This window comes from Battus philenor, unplaced genomic scaffold (assembly GCF_028537555.1).
Source record: "Battus philenor isolate CCGP_79_NKW_IND1 unplaced genomic scaffold, ilBatPhil1.0.hap1 SCAF_9, whole genome shotgun sequence".
Taxonomy (NCBI): Eukaryota; Metazoa; Arthropoda; class Insecta; order Lepidoptera; family Papilionidae; genus Battus; species Battus philenor.
Window position 1 is genome coordinate 5408963 of NW_027181759.1, and position 22805 is coordinate 5431767.

General features: G+C 31.4%; 2 long non-coding RNA genes across 2 annotated transcripts; both read right to left on the reverse strand.

The window, feature by feature from the left end:
- Window positions 1–9048: 9048 nt before the first annotated feature.
- LOC137932445 (uncharacterized) lies at window positions 9049–10977 on the reverse strand. The gene is made up of 3 exons (XR_011109084.1): window positions 10915–10977; window positions 10020–10148; window positions 9049–9109 (listed from the first exon to the last, which is right to left on the reverse strand). It is a non-coding gene; the product is annotated as an uncharacterized lncRNA (long non-coding RNA).
- Window positions 10978–15791: 4814 nt separating this feature from the next.
- LOC137932444 (uncharacterized) lies at window positions 15792–19085 on the reverse strand. Its single transcript, XR_011109083.1, has 4 exons — window positions 18881–19085; window positions 17340–17605; window positions 16559–16625; window positions 15792–15967 (listed from the first exon to the last, which is right to left on the reverse strand). It is a non-coding gene; the product is annotated as an uncharacterized lncRNA (long non-coding RNA).
- Between the last annotated feature and the right edge of the window lie 3720 nt (window positions 19086–22805).

The following is a 22805-nucleotide window of genomic DNA, read 5'->3' on the forward strand; positions in this document are numbered from 1 at the left end:
TTGTTAAACTATAAGGAACAATCAAAGTCATCGTTTATTGATAAGTGTTACATCATACTGGAAAGAAGTAGCTTATCAATCACTATCGATACTCCAAAACTTTAATAATGTATCCAACTAACTCCTAACTTTACAGTTTGCGTATGATTTTTGTTATAAATCTAATATTGTTTTATTAGCTTTATTTTTATTAGTCAACATATCTGAAGACATACAAGGATTTTTTTACATTTGCTATTAAAGGTCTTTTACATTTAAAAATTATTTAACATTCTTCCTGTCTTATTTTACAAACCTAGAAAGACTCATCATGTGATATTTTCTGTGTTTTAGATGTAATGTTTTTTAGTAATCTTAACAATTGTAACTGTTTTTCTAATGTATGTTTTTGTACCCAAAAAGGTGAATATCATTATTGTTATTACTATTATCTTTATTCCGACGTAGTACTTTATGAAATAAATAATTAAAAAAAACATAAATGTTCTAAAGTTACAGAAGCTAAAAGAAATATATTGGTAGTTTAGCTCATTGTGCGAAGCGTATCATTCTACCTAAATAGTTTTTAATGTTGATGCAAATATTTAAAGATATTATTTTTATAAAGCAATATATTAATGCTACGTGTGAATAATTACGTATTGTATTTTAGAAATAAACACCAGGTGTTAAAATTTCCAGTCGATACTTAAAAATATCGATAATACAACATTGGTTGTTCGAATGGTAAAATGAAAACCAAGTATGGAGTACAATGAGGGCAAAAGGGATAACAGTATCATCTGTACTGCTCGAACGTCGCGACAGAATGGCGGCCCGAAAACCATGGAGGCTGTACGGATACAGCCATGTTCACTAAGTAGAGGGTATACGTTAATATGATGGCTTGGAAGTTACTATGTAGAAATTCAGAATCTATGGTAAAATATTTTAAGTAAAATTTAACAGTCTTAAGTATTATGAAGTTTCTACTTTTATTTCTACATTGAAATGGTGACTTTATTCAACAAAAAATATTTTAAAACTATAAAGAAATTGTTATTTATACCCTAAAAAGTCTTGTTTACGTATGATATAATTATAGCGAAAAAAATTGTATAAAAATTTTACCTTTAAACAAAAGTAACAGAAAATATTAAGGTTTATAGAGAAATAAAAATTTATATGATTTGTATTTATTAGTTATTATTTATATTCATTGATTTGTTCTTTTTGATAGTTAAAGGTATAAAATATGTATAAAAATTAAATAAAATTAATAAAAAATAAATAAAAATGTATAAAAGCGCTACCTATATTCGACTCTGCATAATTAATAACAAAATTTATCCAATTGCGCCTTAATTCGAATTAATTCAACGTTTTTCCGTTAGATGACACTGAAATAATAAAATGTAGAATACTGTCCGCTTACAAGGTGATACATAAAAATGCATAAAGTAAAAGCACTTAAAATAAATACACAGAGTTCGTTAAAAAAACTTTTTAACGTAGTAAAAACACCTGTAAATCTTTTTGATATTAAAAGATATTTAAAATATTTTACAGCGTTTACGTCTTCATTCAAATCGATTCATTTTTGCTGAATTGTATTTATTTTATGTATACTCATATATTACATGGTACACACCTAAACTTTCAGTCATAAGCTGTTTTCATAACAGTGAGTATGATTGTGTGTAATAAAAGGATTGCCCAAAAGGACTCGTGAGCATTCATTATTTACATAAGTTTAAGTTACTTGTACTTGTTTTATTAAAAGAAATTTAAAATAAATTATATGTTAAAATAGTATAATTTCAAAAGACATAACACAGTCATTTTCGGGTGAGGCCTATGTTCAGCAATACGGCTTGCGGCAGAAATATATAAATATTTTTTTAACATATAAATATTTTTGACTTTTATGTGAAACGTTCGAGACAAAAATTAAAAAAAAATTTGAAGACGATAATGTCTGCTCTGTTGTCGTTCTTTTTAGATTACTATAAAATTTAGTAAATGAATAAATGAAAGTCATTATGCATACTTGTTATATTTATTTGTATTTAGTTGACTAATCACAAGACTTGACATTTAAAAAATAAAAATGACATTCAATTTGTCAGTCCGTCAAAACTAAAATAAAATGAATTTATTTTAAAATCCCGTAATAACATAATTGTAATTAAAAAGATTATGTAATAACAAAATGTCATAAATTAATTAATAAAATTATAAGTTAGGGGCCCGCAGTTACAAAAGTTATGTACAAAATTGGTTCAAATGGTATCATTTTGACAAGAAATTAAATTGATAATAATGGATTGTCAAAGAAGGAATCGTAGAAGAAAAGGTCGAACTGGATTACCACCCCAGCCAATTGGAACCTCTGCATCATCATCCTCGAGGGCTCCATCTTACATAAGCACTATTTGCAGTTATTTGATTCTATGCAGCTTGATTGCAATTATATATTTATTACTGGAATACAACTGTAACACGTGCATGGCTAAGTGCGACTTGAATAGCATCACTAAACACGTCGAGAACATATCAGTAAGTTATTTATTATATGTAAAAAATATTACAGTAGTAGGGTCATATATGATACACATTAAATTACATGGAAGTCCTAAAATTAATTTATGAATAATTCTATACTATGCACAGCTGGAAATAGCTCCTCTCTGTAGATTTCCAATAAAACCACTCGAAAGCGGCCATCTCGCGCTTTCCCTCCGCCTTAACAAGATCATTTGTATACCTTGCGCATCCCACTATGCGTTTGCCACCCCGTGATCTCCATTCCTGAATCTTAAGATCACAGTAGCTAGCAATCGACGCGTTTTATCCACTAATGATTCTTGCCAATCCGCTGAGCTATGTCAGTTTTTTTTTGATTGTCTTCTTCGTCTTTTCAGCCGATGGACGTCCACTGCATAAAGATCTCTACGATGACTGCTCGCATCTAGCGACTTCCCGTGATCTTAACTATGTTGTCGGTCCACCTAATGCGGGGCCTACTACCCACGTCGTGTTTACCGGCTCTTGGTAGCGACTTGAGAATTTTAGGCCTCAACGTCGATCGGTTGCAAGAACGATGTGCTCGGGTCCCTGCTTATTTAGACTAGCAATTCATTGTGCTATGTCGCGGATCTACTCATTTCTGATACTATCTCGCAGTGAAACTCTGAGTATAGCTCTCTCTCCATTGCTCACTTGGTGACCTTGTAGCTTCGTATGAAGTGACCACATTTCCAGTCCGTTTGTCATCACCGGCAACACATATTAGTCAAAGACCTTCGTCTTCAAACGTTGCGGTATTTTGTTAGATCGTCAACGAATTTATTATAACACAATTCCATAGATCAGATTTGAGCTTAGTCTAATTAATTTTGCAGAATAAAATCAAAACTTTTCTATTAAACGATGCGTGGAAAAAAGTTAGGGATCATGTTTTGTATGTAGTAGAAATAAAAATTAATTCTATGGATCGCAACTTGCAAACAAGGACTGAATATTTAATTATTTATGGAAGACCTGGCACTGAATGAGTAATTAATAAAGTTCTGAACTATATTATATAAGAAATAAATAGCGTTTGCGGCGCTCTTATGTATGAAGGTAGCAGCGTGTAAACGAAACTTAATTTTTTTCACAATCGTTAACGCTCTTTATGATAATCTCTATGTTTGACTTTACCAAAAAGCAGATACAAAAGTTACATTGGATTTACTCTAACATAGTAAAGTAGAGAACAAGTACCTAAAACGGTAGGACAAAATTTTCATGTTGGATAATTCATGAGCGTTGTGGTATTGAACATACACGTCTTTACAGAGACAAAGTTGGCTTTGTCAATGTTATTGTTTTTAACCGTAAGGTTGTCTATAAAGAATTACTATTTATTTATTGAATAAAATTAAAAAAAACTGTTGTACTTTCAGAATCATTTATTATTAATGAAAGACAGCTATCGAGACTTAGAAAAGCAAGTGATGAAATTTTCACATGAATTGCCAAAGTTTGAAGGTCAATTAGAAATTCTGGAAGCTCTGGCGAACACTTTAGATTCAAACGAATCTGGATGGGATCCTAGAAAGCATCATCCGTTGCCATATGTTGGTGTATCATTGAGTAAATCAAGAAGAACGGAAAATTTGACATCAAATCAAACCAAGAGCAGGATAAGTTTTGCTGATATTGATTAAAAAAAGTAAACTAATAAAAGGTTAAAAAAACTATATTTATTTCTATCAGTAGGTTAGTGGTTGATTCCTCTTACTGGAGACAGATTCTATTAAGCACATAAATATTTTTCTGCTGCCAAACATTGTTGAGCAAACGTGATTTATAAATCATCACACTTCTATAAATAATCTTTGACAGAGTACAAGTATGTAGCGAAATAGCAAGAGTTATTTTATAATTAAACCTATCAAGCTCATAGCACTCAGAAATATTGATTTTTTTTAAATATTATTTTAAATTTTCTAATGTTGCCAAGCTGATTGAAGTTAGCTATCGGTATCTATATTACAAGAATCTAAGTCTGTGTTTTATTGTCATTAGGTAAATCATCATTAGTAAAAAAAATATTAAGCCAAGTTGATGGTAAACAAGTTAGATTGAGTCGTAGCCTACACCACAAGCATTATCGGAACTGGGAGATTCCACCCACGATAATGTCATGTCAACCTAACGATTTCAGCCGAGCGCTCAAACCGTGAAATGACAAATGTATTTCATCGGTCTATTTATTCGAATATTTTGTTGGGAAAGTTGATAAATAGTAATTTTTTTAATAATTTTAGAGTGGCGACCGTGAGCCAATATACATGCGGTGTGCGTTGGGTCTCACGAGATAGACCGTTGTCATTTTCAAGGTCGCGGGAAATCATTAGATGCATAAGATTGTGACGATCTTTGGCTATGCCTTGCAGTAGGCGTCTATAGTTTGACATGCTGATGATGTTGAAGTGGAACATCTTCAGTCTACCTAAATTTTCTTTATTTTAGATCTGAATGGAACTGGCTCATGCATATTTATCCGACTAATATTTCATCTATAACAGTCAATTCCCAAGTTTGGCCATCAACCGGTAACGGTAAAAATAAAATTTATTCTGGAAGGTATCCATAATTCACATGCACGGAACTTAGTCGATTTATCGTCTTTACGTGGTCCATTGAGAATTTACTTACAAAAAATCAGGTATAATTCTTCCCAGTTTGAATTAAATATTTATTTTCCTAACAACAATGTTCCATCGGTAACAAAGTAACTACAATATACCATATATTGTAGTTACTTTGTTTTACCTCCATTTTAACAACGTATTTCAAAGTATCACAAAGCAGCCTGTTAAAATACGTCGTAGGTCATAAATGTTTACATCGATCTCCGATAGGAAGTACGTTACATGTATTTTTAAGCCAGAAGACTATTCAATGCATATAGCAGATAAATATAATAATATTGTGGCGTTTTAACTTATTTCCAAGTTAGAATTTGAAATTTTGCAAGTATTTTTGTTAAGAAACATCTCACGCTGTTAATTCAAGATTAAGATTGAAAGCTACCCGTCAGAAATTTGTTTTTATAAGGTTAACTATCAAGTAATGAAAAGAGCTACGCTCGGATTTCTCTACGAGATCATTTCAGAAATGAGGAAATCCGTAGACGAACGAAGTTAACCGAAATAGCTCAGCGGATTGACAAGTTATCACTTTAACTGTCAAGTGGGCAGGCCACATAGAGCGCAAGATGGCCAGAGGGTGCTCAAGGTTTTGGAGTGGAAACCATGGAACCACAAAAGGGGGCTCCAAGCCGTTGCTATTGGTAATGACAAGAAAGTCTATATCTAGCAGTCGATATCTTACGGTTTACAGTGATGATGATGATGATGAAAAGGATTAACTATCAGTTTAGGGGTAATGTTAAATGATAAAACAATTATCTTAACGCATTTATTAAAGTTCTGCAATTTTTGTGAAGTCCTAATATCATTGTTTTTATTTTATAAAGCGTTTACACTTGTATCTGATATTTAGTTTTATTATTTTTACTTATTTTAGACGCCTCTGATATGTGACTTTATCCTACAAACAATTATATTTAGGCTTGTTTTATGTGTAATGCGTCTTAGGAATTTTTCTTATATCATTTAAAGGTTTTGTGTCCAATTCGTCTTTGTTTATTGCCAAGTATTCTGACGTGACGGCATTGATTTCATCTAATTCTTTATTGACTTTATCATATTCCGAACTAATACAGCTTAGCGTGTTCTGAAAAGATGAAATTGGATTTTGAAATAAAAAAATATTATAAACTATCTTAGGAAAATTAAAAAAGTTATCGTTACTTCTTAAGTGTTATAGCACTGTTGGGTGTTCGTTGAATAAAAAATAGCAATCGACCAAGAGGTTCAACCCTCTCGGGCGCCCTTGAGTCGAAATGCTAATCGTTTATTGAGTGGCAATCTAGGCCGAAGTCTCGATGTAACGTAAACAAGGTTTAGGCTAAGTGCCTTCCATGCTCTGTCTTCTCAAGTCCACGGAATCTAGAAATGCTGAAAAGGCAGCATTATGGACGCAGACTAAAAACGTAACCTTTACAAAGTATTACAACATATTGATAGACATGGTATCGAGGATCATTTTAATCGGACATATTTCATTACATCCCTTATTTGTCGTACTTCTTATTATGTTTTAATATGTTTATTAATTATAGAGGAGAGTATATGATATTGTCTTTTGCTTTGATATAATGAAACCGGGACAGTTGGTGCCGACTTGTATAAAGTTATACGTAACGTAGGCTACATAGATTTACAAGGAAATCAAACAAAACGATGTATTCAAGACGAGTCGTAAGTCTTCAAGTAACTCACGTGAAAGATTGACTTCAGGCATTTTTAGTTTTGCATTTGAAGACGTTGAATATTAAGTGGGCGAGAAGGTCACCGTAAAGAGAAATTTATGTATTTAATATCTCCAATCTGCTATGAACCCTATGATTGTTGAAGATGTAACAGCCCCATAAGGCTAACGTTGTAAGGCGTCGACATCTAACAGAAGCTAGAGTCTAGCATCGACATCTAACAATTAATAGTCCGATAGCCATCGTTCTTTTAGAACGTAAAACGGTGAACATTTGGGCTTATGGTTTTTCTATCCATAGCACTCTACAAGCTCGGCAAAAACTTCAAGCAACTCTTCATTGTAACAGTGAATGATTTTTTAAAATTATTTCGATAAATATTCATAACTTTATAGTTGTTACAATTTCTTGTTCATGTAACTGGAAAAACAGTTATAGTTACATAAAAAGTTCAAAAGAGGGTCTCATCACTCTAGACATTTTCTAAGAGACTACCATAGTATGGAAACAAAGGAAAGATAAGTAGTGTGTTATATACACAATCGACGGGTACATTATGTGAGATACTTTAAATGATTTACAGTTGTGAATGGTAAATGGTTAATATCTTTTTTAGAAAATCATAACAACTAATAATAACGCGTATCTTTAATATTAAACTAAATTGTAGACGTTTCTTTTTCCTTGCAAAAAAATTGAATAATAATGCAAAATGTAAATACTGTACACATTGAGGAAAACATCTGCAATTAAGGTCATCATTTGCATATTTTTGACGTCAACGTTTTATCAAACGCCTATTTCTATCCTGGTTTAATAAATAGCAAATAAAAATATTTATGTTGCAGTATCATGTCATTTTCTTCCATATTAAAGTTCAAATGACTTTTTCGGAATTATTATATGTAATATTAATTACCATTTTCGTTTTTATTACCTTCAGTACGTGTAAAGTAGTGTTAATTTGGCTGAGTTCAGATCTTAATACGAAATACTCCCACACGTTTACTGTCAGATGTGTTGCGATCGCTAAAACTGCGAGAAATATTCCGGCTTCGACGCACATCGCCTTCAGTGACTTTTTCAGAGGCATCTTTGTTAACCTGGTTATATTTTTATTGGTTTGCACTTGAAATATTTCTCATGACATTTTCTATTAAATTTCCATGCTTTGACATCTTCATTTTTTTTACTTTTACAATGGTTTTTATTGTTGGTTTTTAAAATACTTAATGACGTAATAATCTTTCGTTTAGTTATACCGACTGACTTTGTACTACCAGCATCTTTCTTTCAGTTCCATTCTAGTAGAGAAAATACTATGTAACGGATTTATAAGTACTTTGTTTATTGAAAAAATATAAAATAGATTAAATTTTGTGATCTATTAAATTGTCTGATGCCGCTGTTATACGACAATATTAATTCGTGACCCGTGAACTGTCAAACACTCGAAATTTCATTCATCTTCATTTTGGTTCTAAGCCGTCCATAGTTGGACGCAGGTCGACCATAGATTTCCAATAGAACCTGTTGGAAGCGGTCTACGTCAAGTGTCTTCTGAAAACTTTAATAAGCTTATTTTTCTCCTTTGTGTAAAGTTTCAATAATCTTTATAATTTCTGTGAATTTTAGTTTCTGTGCAATTTCCTAATTTCTTTCTATAAAACTTTCTTCACAGTTTTTGGAAACCTATTAAAAATTTAATATACTCAACAAATACGTTCTTAAGTTACAGCGTAACTAAAGTAAATAAAGATTTGCTAAATATGAATTTACGTATCTCTATGTAAGATACATTGATATAAATCACATTGGCACTAAAATGAAGAATTAAAGATATTTTACAATCACGATATGAGCTGCTCATAAAGTCTGTCTTTATTAAATTGAATTCTATGTTTTATTTTCTTTGTCAAATATTATTTGCTAAATTTTTAGTTTTTGCTGGTTTGAGAAGGAAGAACGGTGAAGGTGTTTCATTTATTAGTATTTTCTTATTTTGCTTTTTTAGCCTCGACTAAGATTGTGCCACTTCGTACATTACTCTTAATATGAGTAAAATAAGTAATTTTGCTGTTAATCAGTAAAAAAAATCAATTGTGTTGTCTAATATGAAAAATAATACCATTTGTCTTAATAATTAAATATTTTTTTTTAAAAAAAATAATCATATATCAATCGGCTCTGTGGTATAGCAGCACTTCAGTCAGATAGTTTCGTGGACGACTTAGCTGCTCTCTGAAAAAGGAAAACAAATCAATAAATTATTCATTTACAATAAGATACTGTAATTGAACAGGATGAAACCAATTATATAATACAGTTGCGAAAGGATTTTTTACGAAGTCCATATGGAATGATTCCTTACTAATTTTTAGTAAAATGTTAGTTTGTTTTAGTCAAATATTTAGTGATATTTTACTCTCTCATGACTTTATTGATGATTGGTATCCTTAATACTATAATATTAATCCTTTATACCTCAGAGAATGTAACTTTACATTCACGGTCGCTGGTTCAATTCCCACACACTTTGTATGAACCATATAATATCAACGATGCTCAGAAATAGTAAGCGAAAACCCTTTTCAGAAACCAGTAAAGACTGTTTCTTTGTGGTGATGTATATACTTTGTTGCTTGAGGTTGCTATCTCTTGTTGTCGGATTAAATTGGAGCATAAAATGTATTCCTTTTTCCCGTAACCACACGAGAACTATTCAATCCATTTCATTCATATTTTTTATGAAAATTGTAAAGAATTTAAAATAGCAGAGGAAATAGCCTCTAGAAACTTTGGGCATTTCAAAGTTAGTCCTGAAGTTCGCGCGTTTGACAGGTTACGCACAGCAAATTAATATTGCAGTTTAGTCGGTTAGTATTTATCGATCATAAAATTACTACTATTAATCGCACTGAAATTTATTATATTTCATGAACACATAAGTTTATTTGTATTATTCAAACGCGACTGTCCAATAACTTCCGGCAGTACAGAATCTGCAAGGGCAGATAATAAAATTATAAATGAAAACCACTTTCCCATTTTACTGCAAATGATGCAAAACCTTTTTATTTTATTTATTTATGAAAAAAATCTACTAGTTTCAAGTCAAATATGACGCAAATAGTAAAATGAAGATACTTACATCTGTTGCAGATAGCGGGGTGCGATTGGATCGAAACAGCCGTTGAAAGAAATTTTTTTTGCCCTCAGCTTGATCCGCCTGTGCCCTAACCATTCGTTCACAACTAGGGCAGAGTGAGAGGCTCGTCGCCTGAAAATTCAGAAAATTTACAAACTTAATGACAGACGTAGATGACTTTTTAATGTGGTGAATGGACGGTTGGAGCATGTTATATCAATTTCAACATTACATAGCTGTAAGATTTCCACTGTTGGACATAGGCCTTCTACAAAGGTTTCAAACAGGACAGATTGGATACCTTGTTTGTATACCTTGTTTTTCGACAATCTCAACAATGTCATCTGCGCATTTACGTTCTGTGTGGTCGTCCTGCGTTGCAGTTCCCGGTCGATAGTCTCCACTACAGAACCGTAAGGTCCTAGCAGCTGTTTATTCTGCGCGAGTCCACTGCCACTTGTCACCTTGTGGCTCTTACCTGCTGAACTTGCCGATCCGTAATCCATATGATTATCCGAAATCCATTTCATTATGATTAAACAGCTGTTGATATCAGCCCTATACTTCGCACTCCTATATCTTTCAGAGTTCTAGGTTTTTTTTTGGTTTAGCGGTTTTCTATAGACTCTTCTTCGCTTGTGTGAAGAAGGGATGTAACTTAAGGAATAGTGAGCTTCTATCTGGCACCGAATTGCAATATACTATCATAAATAAGACATTACCAGTTAGAAAGCTTTTTCCTCAATAAATATAACAGTGGCTATAAAAATAAACAAGCATAGCAAAATAGGAATCTTGCACATATATTATCCTTCCACCGATGAAGCCATTAAACGTGGATGTTTGTATTAGACAAAGAAATCGCTATATGGGTGTACTGGAAACATTAAATATTTACCGTCCCCGTCTCGACATCTTTTATTGACCAATGTATTGAGCACAATTCATCAGCCAGTTCTTCGTAGTTGGTTTGGGCTTGTGCAACCTCCTTCTGGTAAAATAAAAAATAATTGTATTAATTATTAATGCTTAATTAAGTAAGTAAATAAGCAATTTAACAAAAGCTTTCACTACAACGGATCAGTGGGTTTCGGACAATACGGGCGCAACAAACCACAATTCAGAAACCGCGAGCATACAAACGAAAAACGCAAAATCTGTTAAAATATTCAGTTTACTTTTCAAAAGTTGTGTTTATTTACAATTTTATATTAATTAAACGGTTATCTGACGGTAGGTATACGCGTTTATCCATTCGTATTATTTTGTCTATGTATCGTATTCATTATTATTACGCACTTCATATCAATTATAGTCATTATTCGTGTACGTTAGCAGGAGAATGTAAGATGAGTTTAACTTGATAGAAACAAGAATCAAATTGGGGTACTCTTAGGCATTGTTCAATTTAAAATAAAGGTAGGAGGATTCAAAACGTGTTCTGATTAAATAAGAGAAAATGAAATCGTGTAATTCTCTAGCCCAGTTCTGAAAATACATCCTGGAAAACAAAATAAGACTGGTCTCTTATCTTAAGATCGATATAGGTTTTAAGATTGCTTTTAATAAGTCTATAAGGCGAAGAGACAACTTTGTTAAGTTCTTAAGAGCTGGATACAGGCTTCTTCTAATCCACAGCAAAAGCCTATGTCTAGCAGAGCAATCTTGAAAGTTAACAGTCAAAAATTTGGTTCTTCTAGCAATAACTATCGGGCCACCAAGGGCTACGCTTGGGATTTCTCTACGAGATCAAACTAGAAATGAGGAAATCTGTAGATGAATGTAACAGACAGAGCTCAGCGGATTGGAAAATTCAAGAGACAGTGTACAGACAAAACAGATGGCCGGTGGGCTCTTGAGGTTTTGAAGTGGAGACCAAGTAACGTCCTAGTCAATCCACAAGATAATTTTCGACTGGTCCTATTGGAAATGTCTGTGGAAGGTGTATACCTAGCAGTGGACGTCTAACAGCTAAGATAACAATGAAAATGATAAAGTCCATTCGCATGGTTCAAAATGTATATTTGATGTTATACTTAATTTCATATACATAAATATATTAATAAATTATATTTTTAATTAATTTAGTTTCTTAGTGCGCATAAAGAAGAAAGAAAAACTTGACTTACCGTCATTGAATTCACGATTTTTTTTAAAGCTTTGGTTTCTGAATAATCGTGTACAGCTTTCGTCACAATTGGAATAAATAAACAAAGTACAAGGACCATAAGCATAGTTGTGATGCTGTAATGATCTATCATAGCGTCCATGACATCCAATAGGTAACACTTTAGCTTTCTCCATAACTGACGCATCTTCATACTCAGTTTTCGTGTTCTGTTAGCAACCGGCATCATAATCTGATTTCGTGGCGTATATACACCTGTAAAAAAAATTGGATGAATCAATTATTTTGTTATCTATTTCAAACATCACAGACATTAGAAACTGCCATAAAACAATAGACACGAATCTAAAATTTAGCCTTCGTAGAAATTGACTAATTAGTCGGACTACGAGATCCTTTTCATTAAATTCTTGAATAGAGAATCTCCTCTATTTACGAAATTCTAATCTATGGAAAATTGAGAAATTTTGGACGGCATTAAAGCTACGTAAACCATTGACTACGAACTAAATAATTGTCTTGTCAAATATCTCGTCTTGGCTAACAGAGATCTGTTAATTTAATCGATCTTATCTTCAGATATGCAGACCGCTTCCAAAAGGTCGTATTGGATATCTATGAGAGAGGTCTATGTTGACCTTTGGCCGAAATGATGAGAAAAACGATCTTGATATTTGAAATAGCATAGAAAATATATTGATTAAAAAAATTTGCGTTACTTTAATATATTTTTCTTATACACATTATATGGTGGTGTTAAAAAGAAAAATATAGTTTAATTAAAAAAATAATAATATAACGTTTAAAATATAAATAAAAAGAAAAAAACAAGAATAAATAACGAAACTTTTTTGTCTATAAACAATTAAGACTAAGGTTCTGGAGTGAAGATCGCTCACAAGCGCAGTGCAGGAGTTCCACCCAAAAAGTGGACACATGACTCAGTTAAGGTTGTCAGAAAACGCTGAATGCAAGCTACTTGCAACTGTTTGTATAGGAAATACTTGTGGGAGGCCTATGCCCAGCATTGGACAACCTACAAAAGAAATGATGATGATGAAACAATTTCAATAATAATTGCTTATTTTAATTTAAATATCCAGTCATTGGCACAATTAAAATTGTAACTAAATTAAGAAAAACCTGATGAACATCATAGTATTTTGCTTTTTGATATTAAACCACATAATATATTTTATGGTTTGTATTAATCGTTATAGGATAGACGTTTCAGTCCATAGACTCCCACTGCAAGGTATAGGCCTTCCTCTGTTATGGCGAAATATGCTTGGTAAGTGGGTAGGTTAGGTTAGGTTTGGTATTATGGTAAGTAGAGGACGCTACTGCCCATCATCATGTAAACTTGTTTGTGAGCAGTTACAATCCAATATAATTAAAGTGTATTATGTAAGATCGTATCCCGGAATTGAACCTGCGACTTAATATAGGAAATCTCAGTCCTCTACCGCTGCTCTATTTTAGGATATATACTAATAAATGATAAAAGTGTATACGAGAGCCGGCGTAAACTTTTACGTATACGCATAATAGATAGTTTCAGCGCGGAACTTACTTGAAGATGTTTAAAAGTAAGCGCGCGAATCTCTGTTTCTTATATAAGAAGAAGAAACTTTGTCTCCACTACGCCTTGGATACGGTGTAGGCGTTTTTATCAAACACGCTTGCATTTACTAATGTACCAGCATTAATTTTTCTTGAGTCTTTATTCTGCAATTGACTCATTTTCTCGTTTCCTTTATTGTATATAAATATTACTATTTTATTTTTCAATTTATAATTTACTATTCACCAGTATAGACATTGCAACGTCGCCTCGCTGTGTCCGCCCTAAATCTTTTCATTGTTCCACTGTGATTTCCATACTCAAGATTTATTTACATTGTTATATACAATTTATTGTTAGCGTCAAATGATAATTTGAAGTTGCAATATGCCAATGCATGCCCATAGACAATATTACACAGACAATTTTGAAAAAAAAAAACAAACTAGAGGCTTTTATTACATTATTATTATCCTTTGCATTTTCTATGACGATTTGATAATATACCCTATTACACAAGTCAATGTTTAAACGTGAAATAAAAATGTTTTATGATATTCCGTAGCTGCTTCTTAATGTTATTGTTTACTCAATTATATATAATACATATAAAAATCAGGTGTTTATAAACCATTACCTATAGTCATACTTTCGTAAAGAGATCGAAATAAATTGTTTGATTTCGTTACCGTAGCGCCTGGTTCTTATACGAACACTGTGTTTGCAAATATAATTGCAATTGCTTTTAAAAGGCGTTAAACATAACGAGAATATTCATGTTATATATGGGTACGTACAATGATACATTGATTTTCAAATGATCACAATTGTAGTGCTCCATAGATAATATTATTCATCATCATTATCATCAGTATTTCAGCAGTAGGACTTCCATTTATAGACAGTTGAAAGCGGTTTGTATCCAGCGAACGATATTAAAAAGGACGCCTGTACACTTTGATGGTAGGTATTCTTCTCCGGTTCCTGATGTCCAATCTAGATCTCCAAGACCCAGCTACCATATTTTTGTCGCGCTATGTGACCTGTCCACTGCTACTTCTATTTACGTTCGTCTGTGGATCTCCTAATTCTTCCTTGGACTTCTTAGATAAATCCAGAGCGTTGACTTCCACGTGGCTCGGTACTATGAGCTTACCTATGATACTCGAAGTGACAGACCATATTCCACAGCCATAAGTCATAATTAATAACACACATTAGCTGTAGACCACGTCTTAAGGCACTGATGGATATTGATATATAATTACACAAATATAACCTAGTGTTTATTTTAGTCTTTCATTTTTAATTTAATAAATGTATTATGTTACTTTGGTAATCTGTTTGCACTTGGAAAGAATTATTTATTTTTATTTGTTATTTAGACTAACAATTGGAATATTAGTGCGACATAGGCGGAAAACTCTTCTAAGATTTACGTCATTACCAATAACGATTAGTTATCTTATATATGCATACTTAAGTCAGTATCAAAAATTATTATTTATTTCTAAAGAATCGTGACTAGGCAGAAAAGTTTCCGCATATCGCGACCATTTTTAAATAACGAATTGTTTTAAACATTAATTGCTTAATAGTCCATAAGAATTTAACCTCACTAGTTAAAATGTATTTGTATAAATAAACATATATCACATTCAAAATCCAGGTGTCGTTATTTAAGCGGTAGGATGTTCACTGCTGGATATGTGCCTCCCATATATTTCCAACAGGTCCGTTTTAAAGCGGCTTGCATCCGACACCTTCGACGACCTTAAAAAGGTCGACTATCCATCTCCTATCTGCTTGCCGGACTGTGGTCCCAGCGGGCATTTGATCTGCGCGTTACGAAATAATGTATCGTAACATAATAAATAAGATTGTTTATTCAGACTTAGTACCATATGTAAACAAAGCATCATTCATTTAAAATAAAAAAACAAGTTAAAATAAACTAGGAAAAACTTTTTAAGTTTGCGATTTAAAAAAAAAATATTTCAGATTAAATTTACAAACATTTCATAGCAACAACTTTAGGGTAAATAAAAAATAAATTAACAATTAGCGTTTCACAAGCACGATAAATATAATTTATTAATATAAAACATTTACAGCTAATATTTTACATATTCTATGCGCAGTCTTTTGCAAATTACTAAAATTCACTATCAGTCACAAATTTAAACAATTAGAATTACATTGAGGAATTGCTTTTCATATCAATTGCACAGGTCACAGCTGTAGTCATGAAAACAAGATCTGAAAAATAATTTTCAGTAGAGGTTACATTGCAACAATCTATATGTGTATATATAAAAATTAATCTCTATTTAATATGATCACGCCATAATTTATACCGAATACAGTTCACATTTTTAATAATTTCCGTTAAAGTAATAGAATAGTGATGTGGAAATAACTTAGAAAACCGCGTAAAACTTTCAAAAAATATAATAAACGATAGTGCTACGTATTTGAAAGTTCACTTTGAATTTAATTTAATGTGTACAACTAAGATATTGTCATATCTTAGTACTTCAGTCAGGTTAGGCAGTTATATTATAAAAATAACCAAGGGACAGGTGAGATTTAATAAAGATATTCCAGCCATGTTTTCCGATACAAGGTCCTCCCGTATCGGTTTCAAACTCCAGTAACAAAAGTTGAATTATTTAAAGAAATGTCCCCTGACACAGTTATGATTATTATATGATTATATATATATATATTATATAGTGTTTTATACGTTTATGATGGTAAATAGAAAGATTTAGTACATCGTTTCTTTACAATCAAGAGTAATCCTGAAGTATTTTTGAATGACTACAAATGTTCATACAGTGTACGCACCTGCATAATGTTCGCATTTCCCTTTCATTTGTATTTAGGCATTATTTATAGGCTGATGATATTGTGACTGAAACATATAAAAATTTATGTGATAAATATTATTATCATAAATATCATATAGTAAGATTTAATGTTTAAATAAGTTTTTTAAACAAGTTTTTTTATTATAAATCCAGTAAATTTAACACATTATAACGTAGTCTGAACGCTAGAAATGAATACAGACAGACAGACAGAATATAAGATAGAAAGTTGTTAAATTTTTTTACATAATATTAAACCGCGGATAAGTAATAAATATATATTATTTCATAGTATAAAGATATACAAAGTATAGATAACAGTACAGATTACAATATTAATAACCTATATCGCATCACTAATTTGAAATTTCCAATGAGACCAATGCTCTAAGCGAATCTGTAATGGATAAAAGTCTGTCTCTGCTATGAAGACTTAACAAGGTTTAATATATAATATTATATGATTTAATATTAGCATTTGTAGTTTCTAGTAGAGAATTGGTATATAAGAATCAGAAAATATATTAGGAGACCGGAAAGTAATGTTTCGGCTCATATAGATATTTAGTTGTCATTGGTAGCTGATTAAGTTCTTGGAAGACGTTGTATACTAAATGGCAAAAGGTTGATAATGAAGGTCAATATATTGTTGATTAGAAATAAAAACTTGTTAAAAATGTATTTTTGTGAATTTAACTTAAGAAATCGTCATTACTCTCCGGTCCCTTTAACAATTAAAATTTGATATAGGTACTCACATTACAACATCCCGAAAAACCTATTTCTCTTATAAAACGTTCATCGAAACTGTGTTCGCTTGGAACTGCAGAAAGAGCCAGGGAAGAAGCTTCCATATCGTCTTCTAACAGTTGTTCAACTGTATAAACTTTCGTCAGTGTGTTGCCATCGGTAAATTTTTTTAACGTTTTAATTTCTACGTCTTCTTCAGTTGCGGCCGATGACTTACGCGAATCTTTATCTGGCAATATTGTGTTGGTGCTTGTATAACTTCTGGATTCTGAAACTTTGGTAACCTGAATTATTTTTTGATTTATTTATAACTAGAAGCCTATTACGTTAACTATAATATGTATTCACTAGTAGTTCTATATCTAAAGACCGGCCGTATATTCATTTCGGCGTCAATGTCTATAATCAAATAAACTTAGTAATAATTATCTTCCGTTTCGAGGGCATATGATATCTAAGAATAAATTTGTTGGAATAATGATACCATATATGCAAAATTTTTATGAAAAAAAAGACAAGTTTTTTTTGTTCTATGAGTACTATAGTTCCATAAATGATGAGTAGAATCTGTTTTAAAACAAAAAATTAGCTAGTTTTAGCGCTTAATAAATCAAAACTTAATGCCTGCACATTGGGTTGCTAAATAGTAAATGTGGTATAAATACGACTAGACTTCTATTAGATTTAAAAATATATTATTTATTTATTTATATTATTATCTACTGTGATGTTTAATAGTAATCGCTTATGTATGTCATTACCAGAATGCTATACGAGTTTATATTTAATACAACCTAAAAACAGATTGAGCTGTCAGCATTCTTCATCATTAAAATATATCTCTATGAGGGTTCCAAACCCGCTATGATCTGAAACCTGCCCACAAAAAACCCACTCTAGTTTTTTCATGAGAGATTTCTCTCCAATTATTATTACCAAGCTTATCACCTAAAATAATTTTAGTCTGTGATTGAATTTTATAAAGGTTTTTAATTAATATATTTCTTTTAATTTATTGCGTTCGTGAACACAGTTGTGTTCAAAAGAGTTACCAATTCTATGGAGCCTAGAGAAAGATACAACAAGTTTATCTTTACTTCTAGATAAATTTTTAGGCTGCAATTTGAATAAAGTCGTATAGTCTCTTCTTCACAAGCATGTGTATATTGTATGATTTATTTTTAATGACTTATTTCCATCACCCCCAGAAATATTTGTGGGTATATTTTATATATTCATTCATATTTGATGCAAACGCGAACTTTAATGATTTATGCTTAAAAGAATGAGACTGTAGCTCGCGAGTTTCAATATATAATTCAAACTTTGTTCATTAATTATATAGGATAACCACTGCTTACAAGCTACCAGAGAGTGGGCATAAGCATCTACTTCGTATTTTAATACCACAATGCGATCGCCAAACCGCTTGCCAACCGTGGTGATAATGGTATATCTTCTCATATATATTTTGGCGGACGCCTATGTTTTGCAATGGGCTAATATAGGCTGCAACAATGATGTATGTACTGGAAAAAAAAATTCTTACCAACTATTGAGGTACATGTCTGACACTGGTGTGCGGGTTTCCTTAGATACATAAAAGTAGTAACCAGAACTCCCAAAGCAATTAATATCATTATTATCGATTTTTCTACATAATTTTCAATTCGATTAATTACATCTTCGAAGAAATTTTCAATGTAGTAAGGATAAGTTCCGTTTGAATTCATTAAGAATTTTTTTTACTTAAGCTATATACTATAATAAATATACCTGAAAAAAGTAAAAAGGCTTTTATTTAAATTTGAATTTGTCTCTTTTTAAATTTTCTCTTTCTATTCTATTATATCAACTATGTTAATTACGCATACGTACCTTTTAATTCGTGGGTTAATGAGAATAAATTTGTTCTTAAAAAAGCAGTAAAAACAATTGTTTACTTTTAAATGTATATAACTTAAGTACATGGGGCATTCTCACATCATCGTCAATAATAGCCATAAGACGTCGACTACTACACATAGGCCTCGCCGATAAATTTTCAATAAGTTCGGTTGAAAGTGACCTATATCGAGTGTACGATGACCTTGAGAAGGTCATCTGCTTGCCTCTACGTGGACTCTAGAACTTTAAGGCCCCAGCCGTCATCAGTTATCTGCATTATACGGCCAGCCTAAAGTCACTTTGACTTGCCTATTCGCTGGTCTCTTTAACTTTCGTTCTACAGATCCCCCTTATTCTGATTTGACCTTGCTGACTAATCCCGGGCATAGCTCTATCAAGCATGCGTTAATATATATAAAGATAGTGTTCTTTTTAAGAAAATTAATCGTGCCATATCTTAATAAATACAATTCAGATGTAGTTGTTTAAAACGAGAATTAATTAATGTATTTTGACAATTTTTTTGATATTTTTTAAAAGGTTTTGAGTTGCCTATTAACCCCAAGATATTTCTTTTTAAAAATACTTGTGAATAAGTGTGCTTCATACTTATTTACCTGCTATAAAACTTCGGATACTCTGTAGTAAGTTCGAAAAAAGTCTTTCATGTTTAGACAAACACTGATACAGTTCTTAATTCATTGATACTTTTCTTAATATTAGAATAATATTTGATAGGAACATATTTTTACTAAATAAATGTAATTTACCGTGAAAACTCTAACAATGACATTACATCAGTGTTGTTAACAACTTGACTTATTATTTGTTGTCCCAAAAATATATAAATTGAAATTTATACTACATATTTTATATCGCTGTGTTAAAATCTCGTCATACTTAAGTCTTCAGTATAATTGACTACAATCGATCTTTTTAACCAAACACTTAATAGAACAATCTAACAGTAAACATAATAATAAAAATATTAATACCAGGCAATTCTTTTCACATTTTTGAAGTATTGCGAATATTTCTTGTTATTCACAAGAAATAAAATGGGGCGCATAGTATGGTTTTATAATTTTACGCCTAATTTTCTTCTTGCCTATTACGTCAAGGCGATGACGTTACTTTGATAGAATGCAAATAAACAAGAAGTATTTATAATTCAATTGATTATTTTAAAACAACAAAAAATAATAAATACCTAAAAAATAATTAATAATTTAAGAGACTAAAATACACATAATTATTTGGAAATTTACTAATAACGTTTAAAGTTTTTTCTAAATTATTTATTATGTAATATGTATTACAATGTAATATTACATGCTACTCACTAAATAAACCGTTTGAATTAAAATCGTATTATCTCATTATGAAAATCAAAACCGTCATTAATTCGTTGCAGTCGTTTCGGCCTTTAAATGCCCACTGCCAGGCACGGGACTTTTTAAAAGATATCTAGGGGGAAAATACCATAATCGCCATGCTTGGCAGGCGGGTTTACTATTGCAGCGTATTATTACAATACCCAGAGAACACTGCTGCCCATTCTTTGGAAATTGGTTTGTTAGCACTCCTATATAACTATTGCACATAGCGTGAATTATATAAAACTGTATCCCGGGAATTGAACCAGTGACCTACGATCACAAGTTTCCGCTGGGCTACCATTTCTCAATGTAAATACACTATAACGAGAAACGAAATGCTAAATGTACTTTTATAGTACACTAGGTTTTCCTGTTCACGCGTTACTGTGCATCTAATTAAAATCTGAACAATAAGGCAGGTTTTGATACCTCAGTCATATATAATATATATTCATGTCAGTCCTAGAGGACTGTGGAATTAAAAATGTGTGACATTATTAAAAATTAAATTTGAAAGATTAAATAAGATAATCAAGTAACAATAACAAATATCAGATAGTCAAAATTAGATTAGTTGTAAATAATCGTTTCAATAAAACGCTATACCACTATGTGTACGTATATGATAATTTACGGCATAGAAGCGTGGTCATTATTTCAGGTTCTTTTGGTTTGCTAATTGGTAAGCTCACAGTTGCTCAACAAGCCATGGAATGGGTTATATAACATTTCTCTACGAGATCAAATGGTTGAGGATATTCGTTGAAGAACGAAAGTAACCGGCAAAGCTCGGAAAATTAACAAGTGGAAGTAGCTGCGTATTGAAGCAGATGGCAGATTCTTGAATGGAGACCGAGGAACCACAAGAATAGCGTACTGCTTTCATCCACAAGGCGTAGAGACGGCTTTGTATTACAAATTCATTATTGTTATTCTTTTTTGAATGACTAAACACTAAATATATATTTGATAATTAGTAGTTAAGTTAGGTAATTAATTTCAAATAAATTTTATTCTTTTAAATACTCGGTAGCTGATAAAACGCTATCCACCAAAACTTTTTACACCCCATTAAGGGTTTTCAGAATAGTTAAGTCCGTCCCAATTATCTAATAAAAAGTTATTAGCGAGTGAAAAATGGTAGGATCTTTAATCATCCTTTCGGTCTTATAAATCTCAACGAATTTTATTAATGGAAGCCATTATTACTAATTGAATGGATAACGGGACGATATTTTGCCCAGGCAGTAAGGCTTTTAAGGTTCAATTGTTGAGTAAACTTTAGGTTGTTTTGTATTAATAGCTTCCTTTGTGCGTGTTGAATTTATTTCAAACGCTTTACAATAAATTGACAGGTAAATGATTTTTTTACAAATCTTTTTTAAATATTATTGGACTTATTAAACGTTTTACGCCGTACCAGGGCCAGGACTCAAATAAAACAGGTTACTTAGAATTATTAATAAAATTAATTACAAGCATTATTTAATTTAACAATAAATTTAATATGTGGTAATTAAATATAATTAAGAAAACCAGGCATGAAATTTATGAACACTTTATTTGATTGATATTTCAAGACGTTACTATTATTATATTTTTAGTAACAAGTAATTGTAATATATATATATTTTTTAAATATCCGCTTAACTAGTTATAACAAATAAAGAAGCTATCTTTTTAAAAATGAGATGTGTTTTGATGTCACGTTTCATAATCAAACAATAAATTCATTAACTTTTTTTAAGTAATTTAAGCTTATTCGTGAAATTAATTTTATATATTAAAGTGGTAATTATTATCCTAATTTGGCAATAAAGGATGATTTAGGTGTCCAGAATTATAACGCAACCTCTGTAATCTTTTTAATTGCAGTGGATTTAAACGGATTCGATTGACTCAATTCGTTTTCAATAATTGAATGGATTCCAATACATTATGAAATTCTGGATAAACGGCTTTAAGTTTTTGGTACAATTGCTCTATCGTGTTTGTATGTAGTGTTGAATGTTATAAATGTTTTTGGAATATCCAAGTAATATTTATTTGATGGAACACCGATTTTATAATAAATATCTATAGTAGTAGTATAGATATTTATTATAAATAATAAATACCTATAGTAGTATTTATAATATATATATATATATATATATATATATATATATATATCAGATTTATTCTTGAAAAAATTCTGCCGACACCCAT